This window comes from Neoarius graeffei, chromosome 1, assembly GCF_027579695.1.
Source record: "Neoarius graeffei isolate fNeoGra1 chromosome 1, fNeoGra1.pri, whole genome shotgun sequence".
NCBI lineage: Eukaryota > Metazoa > Chordata > Actinopteri > Siluriformes > Ariidae > Neoarius > Neoarius graeffei.
The window spans coordinates 27,512,233-27,528,526 of NC_083569.1; the positions used below are offsets into that span (position 1 = coordinate 27,512,233).

At 39.4% G+C, this 16,294-nt stretch overlaps 3 non-coding genes across 3 annotated transcripts; 1 reads left to right on the plus strand and 2 right to left on the minus strand.

Moving 5' to 3' along the window:
• Positions 1–740: 740 nt before the first annotated feature.
• On the minus strand, positions 741–813 carry trnat-agu (transfer RNA threonine (anticodon AGU)). Its single transcript has one exon. It is a non-coding gene; the product is annotated as a tRNA-Thr (tRNA).
• Positions 814–6,411: 5,598 nt separating this feature from the next.
• Positions 6,412–6,484, plus strand: trnaf-gaa (transfer RNA phenylalanine (anticodon GAA)). Its single transcript has one exon. It is a non-coding gene; the product is annotated as a tRNA-Phe (tRNA).
• Positions 6,485–11,450: 4,966 nt separating this feature from the next.
• trnas-gcu (transfer RNA serine (anticodon GCU)) lies at positions 11,451–11,532 on the minus strand. The gene has a single exon. It is a non-coding gene; the product is annotated as a tRNA-Ser (tRNA).
• Positions 11,533–16,294: the final 4,762 nt, after the last annotated feature.

Consider the following 16,294-nt stretch of genomic DNA (forward strand, 5'->3'; position numbering starts at 1 on the left):
TTTTTGCAACAAATCTCACAGTTATGGGACCCCAACAAAAAATCAGTCACCTTGTTAAACACTTTTTTTCATCAATCTTGAAACAAACATACTTTTAGATAAAGAATCTATAGAGTAACAAACTCCGAAAAGCAGAAAGTTATGTCAGTTGAATAGACTGAGCAGCACACCACCTCTGAGGGGCTAACTGATCCCACTCAGTAGTTTAGGTCCTTTTAGGGTTAAATGGGTATCTAATGTATGAACCTGCTTTTGACCTGAGTAAAAAGGTTGCGTGCCACAAATAACACCTATTATGGATACAATAATTGCATATTAATGATGTAATACTTTTATACCAATTTCCTATATGTGGTTTCAGGGCTCTTTTTATGCGCAAAGTTCCCCTGCATAATTAACTATGAAACAGCAGCCTACAAACATTACAACAAGCCCAGATTTATGAATTCATATCTGAACTTGTATATTATTACCAAAAACAAGACTTGGTAAATTTTGCAAAGTAGCCTCCAAATACCACCTGACAATGGGCATTGATGGCAAAGTGCTTTGCAGAAATTACACACCAAAGACAACTTCAGATCCTCAGCAATCTCCAAACTGTCTACATGAGGCCCTTCTGACCAGCAGAAAGCAGTCTTCAAGTGATGGGAAAACATGAGCAGCACTTTCTGCTGTCAGTGTTCTCAATAGCCCCTCTTTTACTTAGATCATCCTTCCACCTTCAAAGCATTCCTTGCAGGCCCCAGTGAGAATTGAACTCACAACCCTTGGTTTACTAGACCAGTGCTCTCACCACTGAGCTATGGAGCCTTAACTCTTTCGCAGCTGCTGAAGCTTGGGGCCACAGCAGAACCTTGAAGCCCCTGCACTGGGATTATGACTGTGAAAGTGTTTGCAAAATTTCTACTTTCCTGATGTTGCATTTGGTGAACTTTTACTCATATATTACTTTTTTGAAGTTATTTTTATTGGGCCATGCAAAAACCTCCCGCACCCAACATCACCTCACTTTTGATAAATACATGTATATTAAAGAAATAAATCATGATTATAAAATAAATTAATTGAAAGATGTGTAAAGTACTTTTATATAACAATAAATTGCTTAGCAATTGTTGTAATAATAATTATAATTGTTAATTAAGTATTAATTAACAATTATAATTATTATTACAACAATTGTTAAGCAATTTATTGTTATATAAAAGTACTTTACACATCTTTCAATTAATTTATTTTATAATCATAATTACTATTTGCCTCACAAAAAAAGGACACACATTTTAAATAATGCAGTGTGTCAATGGACTGTACATTCTGGCTACTTTCTCAAGTATTTTTCAAATTTTTACATAAAAAATAGATTTTGACTTAGTTTCTAAGAGCAATGTTTGTTTCTGGAGCATATATCCAAAACTATTCATGATACAGATTTGAAACTTGGTATACATATTACCAAGGTGATGGAGATGTGCCTTTTCATACGAAGAAATTTGAGAAATTTAAATTTTTCATGTTTCCATGGAAACAATTTCAGACTAAGTCTGAGGTTTTGGTTCCAGAGCAGAACATGAAAACTATGAGTGGTATGGTCTTCAAAGTTAATATGCGCCTATCTCTGAGTAGTTTGCCATGATCGTATAGTGGTTAGTACTCTGCGTTGTGGCTGCAGCAACCCCGGTTCAAATCCGGGTCATGGCAAGAAAAAAAAAAAAGCTAACTGAGTAGGAATAATTTTGGGTGGCATGGTGGTGTAAGTGGTTAGCATGGTTGCCTCACAGCAAGAAGGTTCTAGGTTTGCTGCCAGAGGGGGTCTTTCTGTATGGAGTTTGCATGCTCTCCCTGTGTCTGGGTGCTCTGGTTTCCCCCACAGTTCAAAGACATGCGATTAGGTTAACCCTTTGGTGACTGACCCCTTGAAAATCGTTCCTCCATATTACTTGAATAATATTACACCTTTGAGAATAACTTATGTTCAATCATTTAGCTTTAAAATGATGGGTTACTTATATGATTTGGATAAGTCAATGGTGAGTTATGATGTTTTTATCTAACGTAGTTGAAAACAGGCGATTTTGAGGCAGTCACCAAAGGGTTAATATGGGATGGCCTTGAGCGAGGCACCTAACTCCCAACTGCTCCCCGGGCACTGTTAGCATGGCTGCCCACTGCTCTAGGTATGCGTGTGTGGGTTAAATGCAGAGAGGAAATTTCACAAGTGTGTGATGAATAAAGTTGTGCTTTCTTTTCTTTATGTGTTGATTAAGTAATGTATATGTGCCTTTTGATACTAAGAAATATGATAAATTTTAATCTTTAGCTCACCTGGACCAAAGGTCTGGTGAGCTTATGCCATGGGCTGCTGAGGTCAGTATAAAGAGGTAGGGTTGGTTTCCTGTAGCAGAATTTGAAAAATGTGACAAATAATATCTTGAAACTTGGTATATAGTTGGTATATAGGGTGAGGGATATAGATGACTCTGTCTTCTTTTCTTTTTTAACTTGTAATTTTCTCAACCTCATGCTTTTTCCATGTACATCTCATGGAGTTCTTGTCCCGAGTTTCCTAGTGCTATGTAACCAGGAACTTACAAATATTTTCAGCATTATAAGAATCCTTTAGAGCTTTAATTGAAGTATTTTTGTTGGTGTCAAAGGATCGATGATAGAGACTTAAGTGTAACATGTTTTGAAGAAACTTCTCCTTCCTCAGCAGCAAGAACTCACAAGCACCACTTCTGTCAGGTCCCAATATTTTTAGATCAGAACCTGAGACGTGATCTTTCTCCCTTCAGGTGTGTCAAAGGCCCCAATGAGGATTGAAGCAGGAAATAAGAAACACAAATAAATAAAACACCCAGTTTCTTTCTCTCTCTCTGTGCAACCTTCACTTGATCCAGCAAACTTCACACACAAAATGCATCACACCTCTTAAGGCCTAATGGCTTGGTGGCATCTTTCATAATATTACCAAGAGCAGCAGCTGGTTTGTTCCTCACCTCAGTGAAATAACAGGCTTCATTAGTACAAAGTCAATAAATCAATCACATTGTAATAATAACTTGTCAAACTAAATTATTTGTCATGATTTATACTTATTTACAGCAATTTCAGATCAGGCCAAATCTCCTAATGCAGCAAAACCACTTATAAAACAAATATAACAAGGAATTTAAACATTTAATAATGTATTAACTATATTATATTTTTACAGATTAGAATGACTGATTTTTCATAATTATATGAATTCTGCTGACAGTCAGAGTTGAAGACAGGTTCCCCATGTGAGGCTGAATGTAAAGCCAGGATGCTTCAGTAAGAATCAACAATCTGTCAGTAACAATGGTGACACTGTCATGTGGTGCTGTGGGCTGGAGCTTCATGAACCTTTATGATGTGAACATATCATAGTACAGAAAGAATACTTTCACTCAGCTGAGACCATTCATCATGTTCACTGTTATATTCATGTGTCTGTGGCTTTCACTCGGTGAGTTAACTTTGACCTTTTTTTGTCACTGCAGAAATATTAAGTGTTGAATTAGTGATTTATTCTTCTGTGTGGTGGGAAGAAAAATGAGAATGTGCATGCTCTCTTCTCCATGACAGGTGACTCCATGGCAGCTTCAATAAAGCCACTTTTCACTCAGACAATTATAGATGAAGGCAGTGATGTTTCTCTGTCCTGCAGCTACAAATCAAGTGGTACAGGAAGCTACCTGCACTGGTACAGACAAAATCTAAACTGGAGTTACTTCTTTTCATATCCCAAAGTGGACATAAAAGTGACTCAATCCCACCACGTCTCTCTGCTGAAGTTGATGAAAAGAATAACCAAGTGGATCTGCTCATCTCCTCTGCTGCTGTATCAGACTCTGCACTATACTACTGTGCTCTGCGGCCCACAGTGACAGGAAATCCAACTGCACTGTACAAAAACTTTCACACAGTTATATTATCCTGAAGGCTGATCAACTGCTAAGGTTACACAATTCCGGATGATATAATATCAATGATAATCAGTTAAAAATAAATAAATGGATGGTTTGAGAGGTCAATAAAAATATACACTCACCTGCCAGTGTAATCGGAACTTGTTCTTGATTTGAAGATTCCTGTTCTTGGCTGCAGGAGTGGAACCCAGTGTGGTCTTCTGCTGTTGATTGCTGAGCTGCTTTTCTGCTCACCGTGGTTGTAAAGAGTTGCTGTGAGTTGCTATATCCTTGCTAAAAGCACTGAACAAGTTTTCAATAAGTTCATATACATCCCACTTTCTAAAGTCAAGATCCTGCAGAGTCTGAATTTTACAATGATATTTGTGTGTTAGCTTTTTGTAATCCACAGTGATTTTACACAGTGAGGTGTGTTTTAGTGAAATGAAGTCATTATTGAGAATTTCTGATATATATTAGCCTGGTGGATACACAGTACAACTAGGAACAGCTATTACACATAATATAATCTTATACCTTTTATATATTTACTTAAAAATGAGAAAATTGTCATGCTTGTGTGCAATTTACTTTCAGTGTTTCCTCTTTTTATAATAACCTGTTTATTTGTGAATTATTCTTAAATGCTTCAATATGTCTCAAGGCTTGTAAAAATATTTCTGCGAACAAAGACTAAGCAATGAGAGAAAATCTTTCAGCAACATTGGTAACAGCTGATCATTGGCACCAGTTACCAGTTCTGTTCGTACGAACTTTCATTTCTGAGAGGATCCATAAGCAATACTCTTCTCTAACATAATGAGAGCATGAAAACTGATTCCATAATTGTCTTGATTGTTGGATTTTAAGTCATCCTTTTAATGTACTTCTTATGTTTAATGACAGTTTTTCAATGAAAAATACTGTTTCACAAAAATGTTCAGTGATTCCTTGATGACTTCTGTTAAAAGCGAGTTTGGATATTTGGGGTTTATATTCTTTTTTCAGGGTTTTTTTTCATAATCTATTTTTTTTATACCAACACAAAAGCTATATAGTACAACAAAACAAAGACAATAGACAAAGACAACAGTGCACAAACAATGAACACAAGATGTGCAAAGAACCAAATGAATAGGTAGATTTTCAAAAGTGCAAATTAAATCCTTAAGTGATTTATACAGTATCAGTGATTTGTATCAGTTTTTTTTTCTATTACCATTTTCTACACCGCAGAACAATACTGGAGACACCAAAACTTTGAAAAAAAAAACATATGGAACACACACAGAACTATGTGACATACAAAAAAAGTTAAAAAAAAAATTCCCACAGGAATGACAGACCGCATAAGAAACAAGGGGATACAAAAATTAGAACAACAGGGACAATAGAAAGAAAAGAGCAATGACAAAACCTACACAATACCTACACAATGATCACAATACAAAAGAACAGTAAAAGATAGTGCAAAAACCCCATCATCCCACCGGCGAAGCAGGCAGGGGCCCCATACAGACACAGCAACCACCGATGGGTCACATCACCGCCCCCAGGACTCCAGACAGACCAAACACAGGGCAGCAAACGGGAGAGTAGAGCCGACACCAGTGCGCAGCTTTGTCCTCGACCTGCACTGCAACGACCTCATGCCATCTCTCCTGCACATCTAACATTGTGTGTGTGTGAGAGAGACAAAGATTTTGATCATATATATATATATATATATATATATATATATATATATATATATATATATATATATATAATTAAAATCTTCCTATTCTTTATTCAGTTTTTTATTTCACAATCTATTTTATACACTACACACAGATCAAAACCTCTCTCTCTCTCTCTCTGTGCGTGTGTGCACTTATAAGGGAGATCATTATTCACTTGATACTGTGGATAACAGTGAAATAATCAAGACTGCATGATTGGGGGGTAACAGTGAAATGAGTGAGCACAGAGAACACATTTACCTCATTATTTAGCTTATTATTTGCTCATTCTTTCATGTGAACATTTGTTCATTTAATTAAAAACATGCTTGGAATAAAACAAATTGCCAACAACATAAAAGAGTTTCATTAATCAATTACCACATTACACACTCAAAAAAAAACCCCATTGGATTTACTTAACCGAGTTATGGCAACCGGTCCCACAAAACTGTGTTAATTTAGATGTATTGAATACAGTTATGTTGAGTTTTTCAACACATAACTGTATTCAATACATCTAAATTAACACAGTTTCGTTGGACCGGTTGCCATAACCCGGTTAAGTAAATCCAATGTTTTATTTTTTTGAGTGCATATGTCATGCTTCCAGATGATACTATATATTATTTTAAACACTTTATATTTCATTAGATTTTGGTTCAAAAGGAACACCATGTGACCTTACCGATTGGATTTAGCAACTACTCATGTTTATATCGGTGACATGACTTCTCAGATGGTGGCATGCTCTTGCTGAAATAGCTCAGTAGGGAGAGCGTTAGACTGAAGATCTAAAGGTCCCTGGTTCAATCCTGGGTTTCGGCACTGTGGGGTGTGTTCATCTAAGCCTTTGACACTTAAAAGGTGTGTCGCTGATGAAGAAAAGCAGAATTTTGATCCATTGTAGCCCAAAGTCAGCAGGACACTTGCAGAATGAATGGGTTTGATTTGTTCCAACAAAGAGAGGTAACTTCAAGCCGACTAGACAGTTTGGTGTCTGCTCCATACATTTTGCAAAAGATAAATTTGTGAGGCAGATTCACATAGAAGGATTTGATTGATGTCTGGTATGCAGAGCAGTTCCTACGATCTGGAAACAAAAGTCAGAAGCGCCATCCCAAAGAGCTCACCGCACAGTAAGGGTCAAGCTTGCGTTTAATCTGTTGCTTGAATTTATGAGTTGTCCATCGGCGTCGCCAGACCCATTTTACTGGGTTACATGCCCCAGTATATATCTGCTGTGATCCAGTAAAATTTCCTGATCACATTTCAGAAACAGTAATGTATTTGGCACTGCGGAATAACCGTACACTGTAAAAAATTGCAGCCTCATTTAGTTATGTCCACTTACTACCTCTCTTTAACACAAAGAGCTCTGACAATTTTTGGATTTTGAACTCAACTTTATGAGTTTTAGAAAGTAAAACTTATTGCTATCCATTGTGTTGATTATTTGAGAATTTCGCAGATTTGTATGTGTTGATTGAACTTGGGTTTGTACGTCATCAGTTGGAAAAAAGGAGAGGAAAAAAGGCGGGAAATTAAAACTTATTCATTCTGTTGACTATTTGGAAATTTGTCAGATTTGATTGAACTTGGGTTTGTAAGTCATCAGTTGGAAAAAAGGAGAGGAAAAATAAGACGGGAATGGGGGATGGGAGCTACAGAAAAAAACAACTGTTTGCAGTGTCTTTAAGGCAACATTGAAGAATGGGAATACATTGCAGATAAGTCATATTTCGAATTCTATCCAAAATATACATATTTTGCAGTAAACAAGAAGGGACTTCTTCCACCGGCGGAAGAAGACTATTTCCCTAACAATGGCCTGTTAAAATAAGCAGAGCAATACAACACTGTCTGTACTGAGTGCAACTGGAAAACCGGATTGTCGAGAGACTCGTGAGTTTTTCATGCAGCATCAGTGCCAGGTGAGTTTAATAATCTTTAATTCACTATTTTTCCATTAACCGTCGGTGCAGTAATGTAATAACAGTAACTAGGTTGTGTTTTTTAATAGCAGGGAAAAGCTAAATTCAAGCCTTTGATTATAAGCTCATGGCTTGGTGGCATCTTTCATAATATTACCAAGAGCAGCAGCTGGTTTGTTCCTCACCTCAGGCTTCATTATTACTAGTAATAATAGCTTTTATACTAAATTATTTATCATGACTTATTCACAGCATTTTCTGATAAGGCTAAAGTCCCTAATGCAGCAAAACCACTTATAAAACAAATGCAACATGAAATTTAAAGATTTAATGATTTATTTATTCAATTACAGTATATTTTTACAGACCAGAATGATTGATTTTTCATAATTATATGAATTCTGCTGACAGTCGGAGTTGAAGACAGGTTCCCCATGTGAGGCTGAATGTAAAGCCAGGATGCTTCAGTACGAATCAACAATCTGTCAGTAACAATGGTGACACTGTCATGTGATGCTGTGGGCTGGAGTTTCATGAACCTTTATGATGTGAACATATCATAGTACAGAAAGAATACTTTCACTCAGCTGAGACCATTCATCATGTTCACTGTTATATTCATGTGTCTGTGGCTTTCACTCAGTGAGTTAACTTTGACTTTTTGTTCTTGCAGAAATATTAAGCATTGAATTAATGATTTATTCATCTGCATGGTGGGAAGAAAAATGAGAATGTGCATGCTCTCTTCTTTATGACAGGTGACTCCATGGCAGCTTCAATCAAGCCACTTTTTACTCAGACAATTATAGATGAAGGCAGTGATGTTACTCTGTCCTGCTACTACAAAGCAAGTGGTAAAGGAAACTACCTGCACTGGTACAGACAATATCCAAAATCTAAACCTGACTTCCTTCTTTATATATCACAAAGTGGATATAAAAGTGACTCAATCCCACCACGTCTCTCTGCTGAAGTTGATGAAAAGAATAACCAAGTGGATCTGCTCATCTCCTCTGCTGCTGTATCAGACTCTGCACTATACTACTGTGCTCTGCAGCCCACAGTGACAGAAAATCCAACTGCACTGTACAAAAACTTTCACACAGTTATGTTATACTGAAGGCTGATCACTTGTCAAAGTTACATAATTCCAGATGATATAATATCAATGATATAATGAGTTAAAATAAATAAATGGGGGGTTAGATCAGTCAATAAAATCTATATTTAGTGTGTCTTGGCTCGGGGCGGTACGGTGGTGTAGTGGTTAGCGCTGTCGCCTCACAGCAAGAAGGTCTGTGTTCGAGCCCCGTAGCTGGCGAGGGCCTTTCTGTGCGGAGTTTGCATGTTCTCCCCGTGTCCGCATGGGCTTCCTCCAGGTGCTCTGGTTTCCCCCACAGTCCAATGACATGCAGGTTAGGTTAACTGATGACTCTAAATTGACCGTGAGTGTGAATGGTTGTCTGTGTCTATGTGTCAGCCCTGTGATAACCTGGCGACTTGTCCAGGGTGTACCCCGTCTTTCGCCCATAGTCAGCTAGGATAGGCTCCAGCTTGCCTGCGACCCTGTAGAATAGGATAAAGCGGCTAGAAATAATGAGATGAGGTGTCTTGTCTCCTGCTCCAGATCTATGTTCACACTCAGGATCACATTTTTTGGTTGCTAAGTACAATGATTTTGTAGATTTTTGTTATTGTTGTCAATGGCTTCATAATATATTCAAAACACACACACACAAATACTTTCAAGACTCATAATGGCCATTTTAGTCTTGCCTTGCCTGACCATAGTTTTCATTGATATCACTGTTTAAAGATCGTGATGGCCAAATGAGACTTCGAAGCGCATATCAAGAATAAGGGGGCAGATGAAGCTCCGCTTTGAGGCTTTGTATCGTTGAGCAGAAAACCACATGAACCATGATAAACAAGGCCTCGGTTGTGATTCACTAAAAGGTTCATTACTCAGACTCTCATTCAGCAGACTTCACTAGCGACCTACTGCTAAGATAAATGTACAGCATGTTTAATTTCTACCTCGCGTCAATGTTCTGCCACTTTACATTATTCTTTGCATGTGCAGTAATTTGCACAATGTTCCATTTTAAAATAACTTATGTCATCAGATTTTTTTTGCTTGTTTGTTTTACTTATTTGCCTGTATGTTATTTGGTGTTGACCCTCTGTCTCTCTCTTACACACACACACACACACTTTGTGTCTTTCTATGGATTAATGATCAGTATAATTTTGTCTGCACAATAAAAAGGTGTACATAAACATAAAGGGAGTAAGCTTTGTGTTCAGTGCTTGTGTGATGGGACTGTGAGTGCTACTGCAGCCGTGCAGTGCACAGAGTAACTTTTAGGGGAATCTTTATTGATTTTTGTTGAGGAACAGATTTTTTTTCACTGTGTTTGGATTGAGGTGATTCCTTTTCTTCGAAATTCCCTCCCCAGCCTCACGTGGTTCCCTCACGTGGTTTTCTTCCGAACGATCCATGCCTCGAGGCGGGGCTTCATCTGCCACACCCCCTTATACTCGACACACGCTTCGGAGCCTCGGCTTCAGACGGCCATCACTACCGACCAATAATTGCTGATTATTGTCTGTCTGTGTTTTGTCACAGCATTAAATCATAATGTATTTTGTGTGTGTGAGCAGTTTAAGGACAGTTCCCCTAGCCTGGCTAACGCGACTTCAAAGCTCTCCAAGCATTTGGTCTGGCCAAGCTATTAAGCCAAACTGTTTCCCAGAGCCCGTGGTTGAACCACCTCCCTGAAATGCCTCAGTTTGCTACTGATCGAAGCCAGAAAAGGCTGTGATGAAGCTTAAACCAATCACATAACTCTTTCCTCTGGCGTATGCGACGCGACAGGGCTAACTGGTCGATTAAACTCTTACCGAAGCCGGTCGGAAGCAAGGCAAAAACGTCCTTCCTTTCAATAAATACCTCCAGGGCTGCTCTTTGCTCCGTTTTCAATGAGAACTTCCCGTTGAATGCTTTCAATACAGCATCTACCGCTGTGTTAAAGGCTTGCCGCTGCTCCATGTTCGTGATGTGAATGAAGCACTTCCGGCATAGATTCTGTAAACAATCTATGGTTTCTGGTCACAGTTCTACTACGTCACTGCCTTGAACACGCCTCTACCCAGGGCCGTTGGAGATGCTCAAAGTTGATTGGTTCCCGATTTTTCGGGAGCTTGGAAATGCTGTAGATAGCCTGCCTGGCCAGACTAAGCTCGGAACAGGCCCTCGTGTTGCGTCACGCTTAGGATGGGCGGACCCAGGCAACAGTTCCCCCATTTCCCCCTGATGAAGCGATCAGCCAGGATGTGTTTCTATCTGACACTTAAAGACATTGATTTGAATTAAAAAGTCTGCAAAGGGAATAAATCTGAATTAATAGTACAGATCTTTGCACAGATAACGAGAAAAGGTGTCATGAATTAAGTTACAGGTGTTTACATTTTTCCTAAACCTTTGTTTGTTAAAGTTGCATTTTATATACTCTATGTTAATATTTATTTTTAAACCTTTATTTGTCATATGCACACTTCAAGCACAGTGAAATTCATTCTCTGCATTTAACCCATCTGAAGCAGTGAACACATGCGCACACCCAGTGAGCAGCACCTTGCTCAAGGGCACCTCAGCCCAAGGCCGCCCCACGTCAACCCAACTGCATGTCTTTGGATTGTGGGGGAAACCGGAGCACCCGGAGGAAACCCACACAGACACAGGGAGAACATGAAAACTCCACACAGAAAGGCCCTCGCCAGCAGCTGGGTTCAACCCGGAACCTTCTTGCTGTGAGGCGACCGTGCTAACCACTACACCACCCAAAAGAACAGACATGCGATGAGGGTGGGACTCGAACCCACGCATGCAGAGCACAATGGATTAGCAGTCCATCGCCTTAACCTCTCGGCCACCTCACCTACATTTATGCGTGTGTTAATTTATTTTGTATGATGCAATGATCTTTGGACTTTGACAGAGTAATTCTGTCAAAGTCAAAATTCAGACTCATTAAAATATTTGTTGGAACATTGTTGCTGTCTATTTATTTAATAAGCCTGTTATGAAAATGTGAAAACTACATATTCAAAAATAAATCCGTCTAAAATGCTCAACTGAACTCTGACTGAAAATGAAATTATAATCATTTGAAACCAATCGCAGTAAATTTTGTGCTCCTTTTCCTGACCAGAGGCTAATTATAGGGGGGGGTGTGTGTGTGTGTGTGGGGGGGGGGGGGGGGGGGGGGGGGTGTGTGTTAAGAATTTTGACTTTTCAATGTTTTACCCCCCTAGAAATATGGAGATGGTCCATCTATGTGGGAAAATGTAAAATTTTATTAAATTGAACCTTGCTAACCCCCCTGTACATACCCTCTGAAAGTTTCCATTCATGACAAAATGCATTACAGTGCTGTTTGATATTAGAATGCTGCTTTTTTTAATGTGTTTTAAAGTTATCGATGAATGTGAACCTCTTCAGGTATGCCACTAGGTACGACTACAACATTTTCAGTGCAGATGATCATTATTTTAAGGTATTAAGCTTAGTGGTAAGTACCGTAACCTTACATTCAAGTAAATTAAACATATGGTAATTCTGCTCTTTTTCAGCAAGTTTTAAAGTTATTGATGAATGTCACACTCTTCAGTAATACCTCAAATATGAACTATTTTTAAGCACAGAGGATCATTACTTAAGGTTACTAATTTAGTTTTAAGAACCAGTATGCACAAATGATTCATATCTGAATTATATCTCCCAGTGTATTAAATAGTCATTATTTGTATTCTTGCAGGTAAATAATGGCTTCTGTTGCAACACGGTCAAAAGCTAAGAAGATACTAGGTGTAGTCTAGTACATAGAGCAAGCTGAGTTCCCTTCTGGGATGCTTCCAACAGGGAAGGACATCATTCAGAATATGCTGTATCTGCTGCGGCCGAAGCGTGCTGGTCAAGCACAGAGATCCAGGGATGCTGCTGCTCAGTTGCTGGCAGAACTTGTTCAAGAGCACTGGTTATTTTGGAACTTATACACCATCCACACCAGACATATAAAGAAGCATCTCTTGAAACTTTATGGAGAATTTGTTACTCTGATTCAAACCCGTAAACAGAGACAAAATGAGGGTTTCTAACAACTCTTTTTATGAGAAATAAATGTTATTACTGTGATTTTTGATGTTATATTTAAGAGTTATTTCCATTAAGGAATGCTTATATTAGTGAAAAAGGCAGTTTTTGACTATTTGGAGGGGTTATTAACTTCAGAGGGTATGTACAGGGGGGTTAGCATTTTTCAGTTGGCCAAATATTGGTATTTCCATAGATAGATCATCTCCATATTTTGGAGGGGGTAGAAAAACATTTTTGGTCTAACCCCCCTTATAGGATCAAAACACAGTAAATGAATTATTACATAATTGTTAGGGTTTTGCTGGGAATCGAACCTGGTTTGTTGGTGTGATGATCCAGCAAACCCCCACTAGGCCACCAGGGGAATGACTCAAATGCAGAGGCGTGAGGCGGAAGTAGAAAAAGTAACAAAAGGTTTATTTATACTATGTACACTATATACAATCCAGGGCAAAACAAAAAAAAACAAAGAGTATAATTCAAAAAGAAAAAGGCAAAAATGCAAAAGCTCAGAAGATCCACAAAACACAGTACAAAGGAAACTGGAGATAAACATAACAGCACAAAGACTCCGTGACAAGAGGACTGAACTCAGGGGTATAAATACACAAACTAATTAAGGACACAGGTGAAGATAATTAGGACTAACAGGCAATTAACAAAAACACAAAACACAGGAACAGTGGCGGCCTCTAGAGGCCAAAATAAACAAGACACGAAAAGGAAATAACAGCGGCCTCTAGAGGCCAAAACAGTCCAAGTCCTAACAATAATGCTGGTTTGGGACATAAACCTGTGTTTTGTACAAATCTTTTATTTCACTCAGAGGCGGTCTTACAATAGAGGCGAAGTAGGCAATTGCCTTGGGCCCCTCCAACTTTCCCATTCGGCAGGGGCCCCAGACCAGCTGCCCCTTCCCGAATCAGCTGGGGATTTGGGGGCCTTTGGACAGCGATCCATTCCTAAGCCATTGTGTTTGTAAATTGTAATTTTGTATGTTTAAATCGGAAACAAAGACAAAAAACTAAAATACAAAGGAATGAGTATTTGTACACCCCCCCCCATTTGTGTTGAAATGGACTATTCCATGCAATGATCGCGCGAGTCCGAGAACATTGCGCGACGAACGTGAACTGAACCTGAGTGAGTGAATTCAGGGAACTTCTAATAGCGACTGTGCTGAATTGTTTTGAACTTGTGATCAGCGAAATGAAGCGCCACTTTCCAAGTGGTGCTACGAAAAGGAAGAAGCGGGATGAGGCGAAATCAAAGAATGATGCGCTTCCCAAGCTTACAACTTTCTTTAATGTGTCAACACCGTCGGTTGACTCGGATGTTGTAGCGGAGCAGGAGGAGCTGCTGTTGATTCAGGAGGGGAGCGAGCGGCATCAAGCTCCAACACAGCAGACGAGCAACAGACTAATCATTCTGAAAAAAAAAAACATAGCGGAGGTGGTGAGCGCGTGTCCCGTTTCTGTTGACCACCACGAAGAAAATGACTCTCTCATTCATTCACTCACCCTCTCTGTCTCACACACAGAACACTCTCTCTCTCACACACTGTCTCTCTCGCTCTCTCACTCACTGACACATACATTCACATGGATATGGAGTTGCTTAGAGCCAAATGCCACCTCATCTCTCCTCAGTCCACACTTCTTACCTCCCCTCTCTCTCACACTCACTCTCTCACAAACACTAACTCACACACACACTAACTCACACACTCTCACACATACAAACACTAACTCACTCACACACACACAACTATGTACATAGTTTTATTTATAGAATGTTTGAAATGTTCTGATCTTTAAAAAAAAATAAACAGTGCTGGTTTTCCTGGCATTTTGGCAAAGACAGATGTTATATGAAATCTTATTCTCTGTTGGGTTCCATCATGACTATTACTTTGTGTTCTCTGCTTTCCATCTTCATTTTGGAGTAAAGAAGTGTATGCAGGGTTTAAAGGGGAATGTTTTTTTTTTCTCCTCTCCAACCTTTACTTCCCTGTAGATTAGCTTTACCTGCCTATCCACCATGCAGTCGGTACATTTTTTTTTTGTTTCGGATCGGATGAGGGGGGCCCCATACATACCTTTGCCTGGGGCCCCCAATTTGCTAAATCTGCCACTGATTTCGCTCCTTTTGAAGAAAAGTCCAACTTTATTTACGGATAATAATCCACGAACCACAACAACATGCATTTGAAACCAATCGCAGTAAATTCTGTGCTGCTTTTCCTGATGGTAGAATAATTATTGGACTCGGACTGATGGGTTCGGAACCAAACAAAACCGCTTCCTCATAAAGTAACGCGGTGGAACAGAAAGACTTCACTGGCCAATCAGGCAGCACTTTCCTAATGAATATTCATGAAGTCCCCGCCGACCTCGCTGGAATTGAAAGGTGTTTGTGTTTAAATTAGTGCTGTCAAGCGATTAAAATATTTAATTGCGATTAATGTCGCGACTGTCATAGTTAACTCGCGATTAATCGCAATTTAATCGCACATTTTTGTCACATGAAAAACCATGTCATTCTCTTATCAGCATAAAAAAGTGAATGGGCTTGCTCACCGTTTGAACTACGGGGGTACTCGGGGGATCCGAGATCCCCTGAAACAGACATGAGATCCCTTGAAAACATGATTTGGGAAATGTTGGGGGGTCTCTAAAATATTGGCAAAATGATGTTTATTGACAAAGCAATCGTGTGTAACGGGAAGCATTTGCATATCCGAAGTGAGCGCACAATGGAGATCCGCGCTCTGAGACAAGCGCAAGCACCCCCCCAAGGGAAAAAAAGGGACCCCCCGAAAATATCGGCATAGTTCGAACACTGGTTGTACCAATGTGTTTTTTTTTTTAATTGCAGAGCATAACACATCTTGTCACAGCAAAGTGGGGCTGGAGCCGCCAATGGGAAAACGAAACCTAAGCCGAGCACCGTGGCTCTTCGGGGGAGGGCAGAGGACTCTGGCTGTGCGGGGCGTGGCATTACAGTCTAGCTGCTATCGTTTTTCTAAGCAAAGTCTCTGTTCCAAGTTCCTGGCAGTTTCAAAAGCTTATGAAAAACCTACATCATGTCACAGAGCATTAATCTCGCGATAAAAAAAATTATCGTTGTTAAAATTGAGTCAAGTTAACGCGTTAATAACGCGATATTTTTGACAGCACTAGTTTAAATGTTTGGAAATCCCCACAAAACGCTCATTTGTAGAAGCGGCGAGATCAGGATCCCAGCAGCGACTCTGACACAGCGGTTATTCCTGCAGCACCACTGGGTTTATTCCCGCACCGACAGCAATGAACTCTCATTTTTCCTTTTCACTTCAACAACAAGTGCTTTAAACACCTCATTATTACAAAAAGGGTCAAAAATAGCAGTGAACAGGCGGAAATGCTCTCAGGAATAGAGTTAACGCTCATTTGTGAGTGGGACAGGCAAAGTGCAGCCAGGTACTCTTTCTTTATTTTACAGACAAGCGTACTTGATTGGGACAGGCCAAGTGCAGTGAGGTACTCTTTCTTTCTTTTACAGGCA